Here is a 6691-nt window from a genome sequence, read left to right on the forward strand (position 1 = left end):
TGGCACTATGCAATAATTATACCATTTTTATGAGCTATTTTTTCCATTAGAATTAATATTAATATTGTTATTATTATTATTATTATTTTAAATAAATGCAACATTTCACATTAAAATAGAGTGCAGGCCTTTAAAATCCATTTTTTGAAGTGAGAAAAGCGCCACCCAGTGGTGTTAAAAAAATAAAAACGGGTGTAATGTCGTGTAACCGCCTGTAGTCTGTAGCTCCCTATATAAATACATTATTAACTCAGCTTGCAACTACTACAGTTGGCTCTATCCAGCTCTAGTCACCTACAAACAGTATAATCACACAAAGCTGTATGTTATAGCAAATCTCAACTATATATTACGTTTAGGTCACAATATGTAAACTATTGCACATCTTTTAACTGCTAAATGTGGAAAATTAGGCATTATTTTGCATATTCTCAAAATTTGCTGTTGCAGTCTTACCAGTTCATTTCTCTCTCTCTCTCTCTCTCTCTCTCTCTCTCTCTCTCTCTCTCTCTCTCTCTCTCTCTCTCTCTCTCTCTCTCTCTCTCTGTGTGTGTGTGTGTGGGTGTGTGTGTGTGGGTGTCTTATTTGCAGTCTTGATGTTTTAGAGTGTCACCCCTTCATTGCTGTGCACTTTTTTTGTGCTGTATAATTGTAGTTTGTCCCACCAAAAGCTTCTCAGAATTTTCGTATTTTTTTCGTATTTTCCATTCATTTCCTATGTCGGTCATTTTTGACCGCATAGGAGACAAGTGTGACTATTTTTTTACGACCCTTTAACATATCCGAATCATGTCCATGATTTTTTTGTGTGTGTTCACATAGCTAATACAACAAAAGTCACCAAGTGTCATCCCATTCCGATGAAGCAAAAAAATTCAACGATTCAAAACGTAAAAGTTTTTGGTCATTTTTGACCGAAGAGGACCAGAGGGTAAAAAATCTGTATGCGTTCATCTCTTTTGGACAAAAAACATATCAAATAAAATTATAGATAATAAACTAACACTTCACACTCTCTCTCTCACACACACACGCACATGCACGCACACACACTTTCCCAGACCAGCATTATGCATTGCTGCTCAGTGTAAATGCAGTTGATTTGCAGCTCTTTGTGGTGGTTTGTTTGTCTTCTGTTTTATGGGTAAATAAGTTCTTACAAATGTGACCTTGGTGTTGCATGCTGATTTAAAAAATAAGGAAAAAGAATGCACATCCAAAGCATCTTCAACAGTTCTTTGTAAAATATAACAGCAATGTTTCGAATAATAAAGATCTTCGTCAGGTCTGTTTATTTTCATTTTGATTTCATATTTTTTTTCATCCTATTCACCTGGGATGTCTTACCTTAAAAAAACACATTACATATAAATAATTTGTATATAAGAAATATACAAATTATTTTAGCTCAGATATAAAAAAAAAAAAAAAAAAACTTACAGCTCTTCTATGGACATATTTTAAATATCTGAATTAAAATTACATATGACTAGGCAAAATATTTTTTTTGTTAAAAAAACAATTATGTTGCACATACAGTAGCATTGTTTTTATTAAAATTCACTCTTTTTACATAAACCCTCAGCCTAGCCTTGCTCAGATGACGTGGTCTTTGTGTCATGAAGGCCTGGATCAGCGTGGACTAAACGAACAAGCTGCTGCGCACAGCCTTCGTTTTATCAACGTCATACATCTGCATGGACAGCGTGTATTCCAGACAATGAGCACAAACACTTCTCTTCCAGATGTTGTCTTATAATCAGTACTGACATACAAAGGAGTCATGAAACACAGTCCGTTAAGTGCTTTGTGTAACTAAACTTTGGAACAAAGAACTAGCAGTGATGGAGCCTACAGCGCACAGAGAAAACTGCAGTATAACAATGAATTTACAGTTAAGGAAAACTGCAGCTACCTTAGAAAGCAAAAAAGAAGAGAACATAAAAAAGTTTAAATATATTAAGAGGAATGTTAAAAAATACAGAAAAAAAAATCAAACACAAACACGAAATTAAAATGATAAATAAATATCGTTCTTATAAAACCATATTCTACATCACTACCAAAACTTAACAACTACCTTACAAACTAATAATAAGCAGTATTTAGGAGTTAACTGAGGCAGAGGTCGTAGTTAATAGTTAATAGAGGATTGGACCCTAAACTAAAGTGTGACCAAACTTTCTTACCCTCATAATTTTGGGGTGAAAACAGCACATCCATTTGAAATAAACTGATTTGTTTCTATGTGTAATTTTTGTGTCACTATATTGTAAAAATGACTACTATCAAACTAGTTTCCTCTCTCATCTCCAACAAACAGGCAGTCCCGCCCTAAACTCACACCATTGGTTGAGTCCTTGTTGCTATGCTGAGTTGGCCTAACAAATAGAGCAATGTTTTGAGCAAAGTGCCACAAGTGTTTGCTCTGATATTGAAATAAACCTACAAATGGCCAACTTATTGAAGACACAATAAACTGGGATAGAAGAAATTATTTTAACACTGAAAAACAATCACATTTAAGCAGAAAAGTGCTGAAAAAATGACTTGTTCCCTGCATAAACTCATAACTTCTGTACCATGTGCTTCTAATTGAGTCATAGAGACCTATGACATAAAGTTCGGTACAGAGGCATGAGTCAGAGTACAGAGTCAGGGGCATGTCCTGACTAACAACAAATCTGGTTCACAAAGTGGGTTCAGTCAATACAGCTGTACAGAGACTACTGGAGTGGGAGGCTTTTGTAATCATCCAAGGCTGCATGGAGAAGAAATGGGATGAGGGTCAGCAGAACAGATGGATCCTGCATAATTACATCTGATTAGATCCATGAAATACATTGAATTGAAATTGGTGTCCAGAATGTCCGAAACACACTTCTTAGCCAGAAAACTTGGAGGTGGTTCACTGCCAATGGCATGAGCTTGAGATGTCTGGTCCATGCTGCGGCTTGTTCGGGTGCAGAACTTCCCACTTAGACAAGATGAGCAATCTGACTGACAATGTAAAGAAATGAACCACGGTTTGTATTTTTTCCTATGTGGTGTTTAGGGACAGAGAGATCTGACATACAGTATGTTAGGGTTAGGGACCCTTGGCTCACTGGACACACATGCATCTATCCACATTTTTGTACCTATACATACAATACACTGCAGATTCCTACTGAAATGAACACTAGAGGCACTAAAAGTCTAAAGGTTGTTTTTTTTTTTTTTTTTTTTTTTTTTTTTTTACACATAAATTAGGATTATGGGGAGACTATCGATTAATGAAGACTTTTTTTCTTGGGTAGTCTTGCACAATACTATGAACTTTAAACGCTTTTACCATAGCACATGATTTGTAAGCAAACACATTTTGACATCTGCAGCACATAACCAGCTCCAAATGTAAGGATTTTCCAACATAGTTCATCTTTTGAGTAGCTCTCCAGGTACAGCATCGTACATGCGATGAGGAGACATGGTTGCTTCAACAAATACATTTTTATCTCATGTTTGCTTTAGTTAATAATATCAGTTAGGTTTAGAGTAGGGTTTAGTGTAGTTGGCATGTTATTTTCAATCAGCCTTTTAGCGCCACTCACCAGATATTTCATTTCCCAACTGCTGAATAAAACCGAAAATGCTCCTATAGCGTCACTGGGCATTTCACTTTGAATGTCACAAAACATGCAAGAATCAACGTAATATAAAAACATTTCACCACAGGCACATAATTCCAAGGAGGCCTGGGCTGGTTATACCACACTAGTGCAATAAACAAAAAAACACTAAAAAAGATTAGCTGTATATGTTGTAAATACACCAGTCTGAAGGCAAAAAAGTCAATTTCTGCTCTCCCTTCCAAAGAAAGTCATTCATTCTGGTGGAATAAGTTGTTTTGCAACAACATATATCAATCATAACAATTCATTATATTATAGTAGAATAGTAGAAGAGGTTCTTGACATGAACTTGCTGGATAATTGCTATTGAAGGGCTTGGGACTGAGCACGTTCACCAGCTAGACCAGCACAAACCAGCATAATGCAGCACATGTGTTGAGCAGCAGCCGAACCTGAGGCTGTTCGTTCAGACCCTGAGTGAAACAGAGATGTAGGCTAATCCATTTAGAGGCTCAGAGATCTGCTGTGTCACGCTGACACGTAACCAGTGTGCAAGGGATCAAACATGTACATAAACAAGGGTGTTCTTCTAGTGTTCCTGTCCGGATGCATGTTCCAGTGTCACGTCTTCATTTACAGAATTTGCCAGGGGCTTGACACTGACTCGACGTCTTTAGAGGGGCCACGAAACAAAACAATGCTTCTTCTTTTTTTTTCTTTCTTTAGAGATGTTAAAAGAATAATGACCGACCCAACAATGAAATTTACTGACTATTACAAAACCTTTCTTTCTCCTGCATAATGTGTTATGCTTGTTCTGCTTCTTTATGCATTATAAACAGACATACAATTTCAAGCACTTTTTACAATTTAAAGTTTTTTTAGGAGACTTTTTCTGGTCACAAGAGCTTGTTTGCATGATGGATAAATATGAAGGTTGACATTCATCCTCACTGTGAGTGTGTCAACTGATCAAACCACTTCTTAGTGAATCAGCGTTATTATATAGATGGTATGTTTAAGTAAAATAATCCAGGTCTAAAAATATTGTTCAGAATGGAGGAATATGTTCTTTAAGATGTTTTTAATGAATCATGGAAAATGGACATGTAGCAAAATAAAAGGTTTATTGAACAGCAGCTTGAGTCTATTTCTTCCTTGCATGATCTCTCTTTACTTTACACTCAACAGAGGGCCGAAGCCAGCAGATAGACTGCTCACTCTGAACTCTACATGAACAGAACTTATTGTATAATAGGTGTTTATAAGTATAATATCAGATCATGTTTAATAGCATGAAGATTCTCCATGAGTTCAAAATGACCAGAGGGAAGGATGAAGGATCATAGTATTTTCTCAAAATCGTTGATGTGGGGTAAAGTGTGTCAGATGCTAATAGTGATAGTGAGCTTTATAGTGAAATTTATAAACTTGTGAAGGCCAAAAGTGAGTCCTGGCAAAGACAAGTACATCTTTTGAAGAATGATTATAGATTCCCAAGACGTTAAAAAATCTATATTTTATTGCAGCATTTAGGGAATGTGGAATTATAATGTCTTAGATCTTTTTGTAGACTTGTTTTATTTCTGTTTCTGAAAGTGAAAAAAACTAAAAAAAAAAAAACTAAAATATAATTTAAAAGTTTTTTGCATTATAATGTTCTAAATATATATTAGCCACCCCCCCCCCCCCCCCTTCCCCTATAATTATATATGATTATAGCAATAATAATTGATTGCTCATTTTGTTGCCTCAACACTGACACTTTGTTCAAGTGCTCAATAAGGTTAATCGGGGTGAAGGGGGAGTACAGTCACAAGCCTGTTTAATATCGTTGAAAGAACTCCACCTTGTGGTGACTGTGAGAATAAACATCACACATAACAAATTACTTTAAAAAAATCTGCGCTGCACTGTGGAATTAAAGTTTTTATAGCTGTTTTGTCTGGAGTCACCATTAAGAATTTTTATTTGTCTGTGAGCTTACCTTACCATTCAGGAAAATATTATTAGAGAACATTTTTGGTTACACTGAGTCACAGGGAGAAAATACAATTTCACTCTTAGTTTCTTTTTTTTTTTTACAGTCTATGGGATCAGAATCAAGGACCGGAACTATCCGTTTTACATCTCTGTCTCAATCTCTGATAGATCATATTAAAGCATTTTAGTGCCCATTTGATCCCATTAGACCACGATTAGTTAATGTTACTTGGTGTTGTCAGTATGATTTAGCATGTTTGCTAGATGTCATGTTTTAATATGTTTGTTTGCTAGCATATTTCTATGTTCCCAATGTGTTTTAGCATGCTGATAGCATGGTTTTAGCATGTTGTTAGGACATTGCTAGAATGTTCCTAACGCGTTAACACATTGTTGGCATGTTTAGCACAGTGACTGCATTGTTCTAGTAAGTTGCTAGTGTAGCGGGTGATATCAAGGCAGTAAAGTATGAATCAAGGGGGTGTGGTTAGCCAAGTATAAATATCAGGGGTAGGAACGAAAAAGAGTAGGTGCGTTTGTTTCTGGCCGGCGGAAATAAATCAACACTCGTGGTGTTCGTATGCGAGAGGTTCGCATGTGAATTTGTTTGGATCTTGGAGACAGGTATGAGCTGATTTAAAGTATTAATTTGTCTTAACATGGGGTGATTGTTTTAATACGAATAATAAAGGTATTTTAATGTTTGTATTTTCAGCTCTACGGAGCCCATTTGTTGCTCTTGTTGTATTTGATTTTTTTTGGTTTCGTTTGTTTGTTTGTTTTGGGTATATTGTCTAGTCCGCCCAGGCGCTTGAGCTGGTAATCGGGCCCAAAAGAAATGGGAAAGGCCCTTGGGGCGGACTAGTTTTCTTTTCCTTTTTTTTGTTGTTTGTATATTGTTTGTTCCCCCACTATTTATTATTGCAGCATGAGGATGCTACTGGTCTAGTGTTTGAACAGAGGAGCTATTTTTGCATGTATTTTATTTTGAGTTAACTGAGTGATTCACAAGTTTTTGTTTAATGAATTTAACTTATGGGTTTGTTTTGATTCTTTGATTTCCTTTTGCTTTGTGGTGTAAAGGCTCCTTCTGT

Source organism: Squalius cephalus, assembly GCF_949319135.1.
Source record: "Squalius cephalus genome assembly, chromosome: 22".
Lineage (NCBI taxonomy): Eukaryota > Metazoa > Chordata > Actinopteri > Cypriniformes > Leuciscidae > Squalius > Squalius cephalus.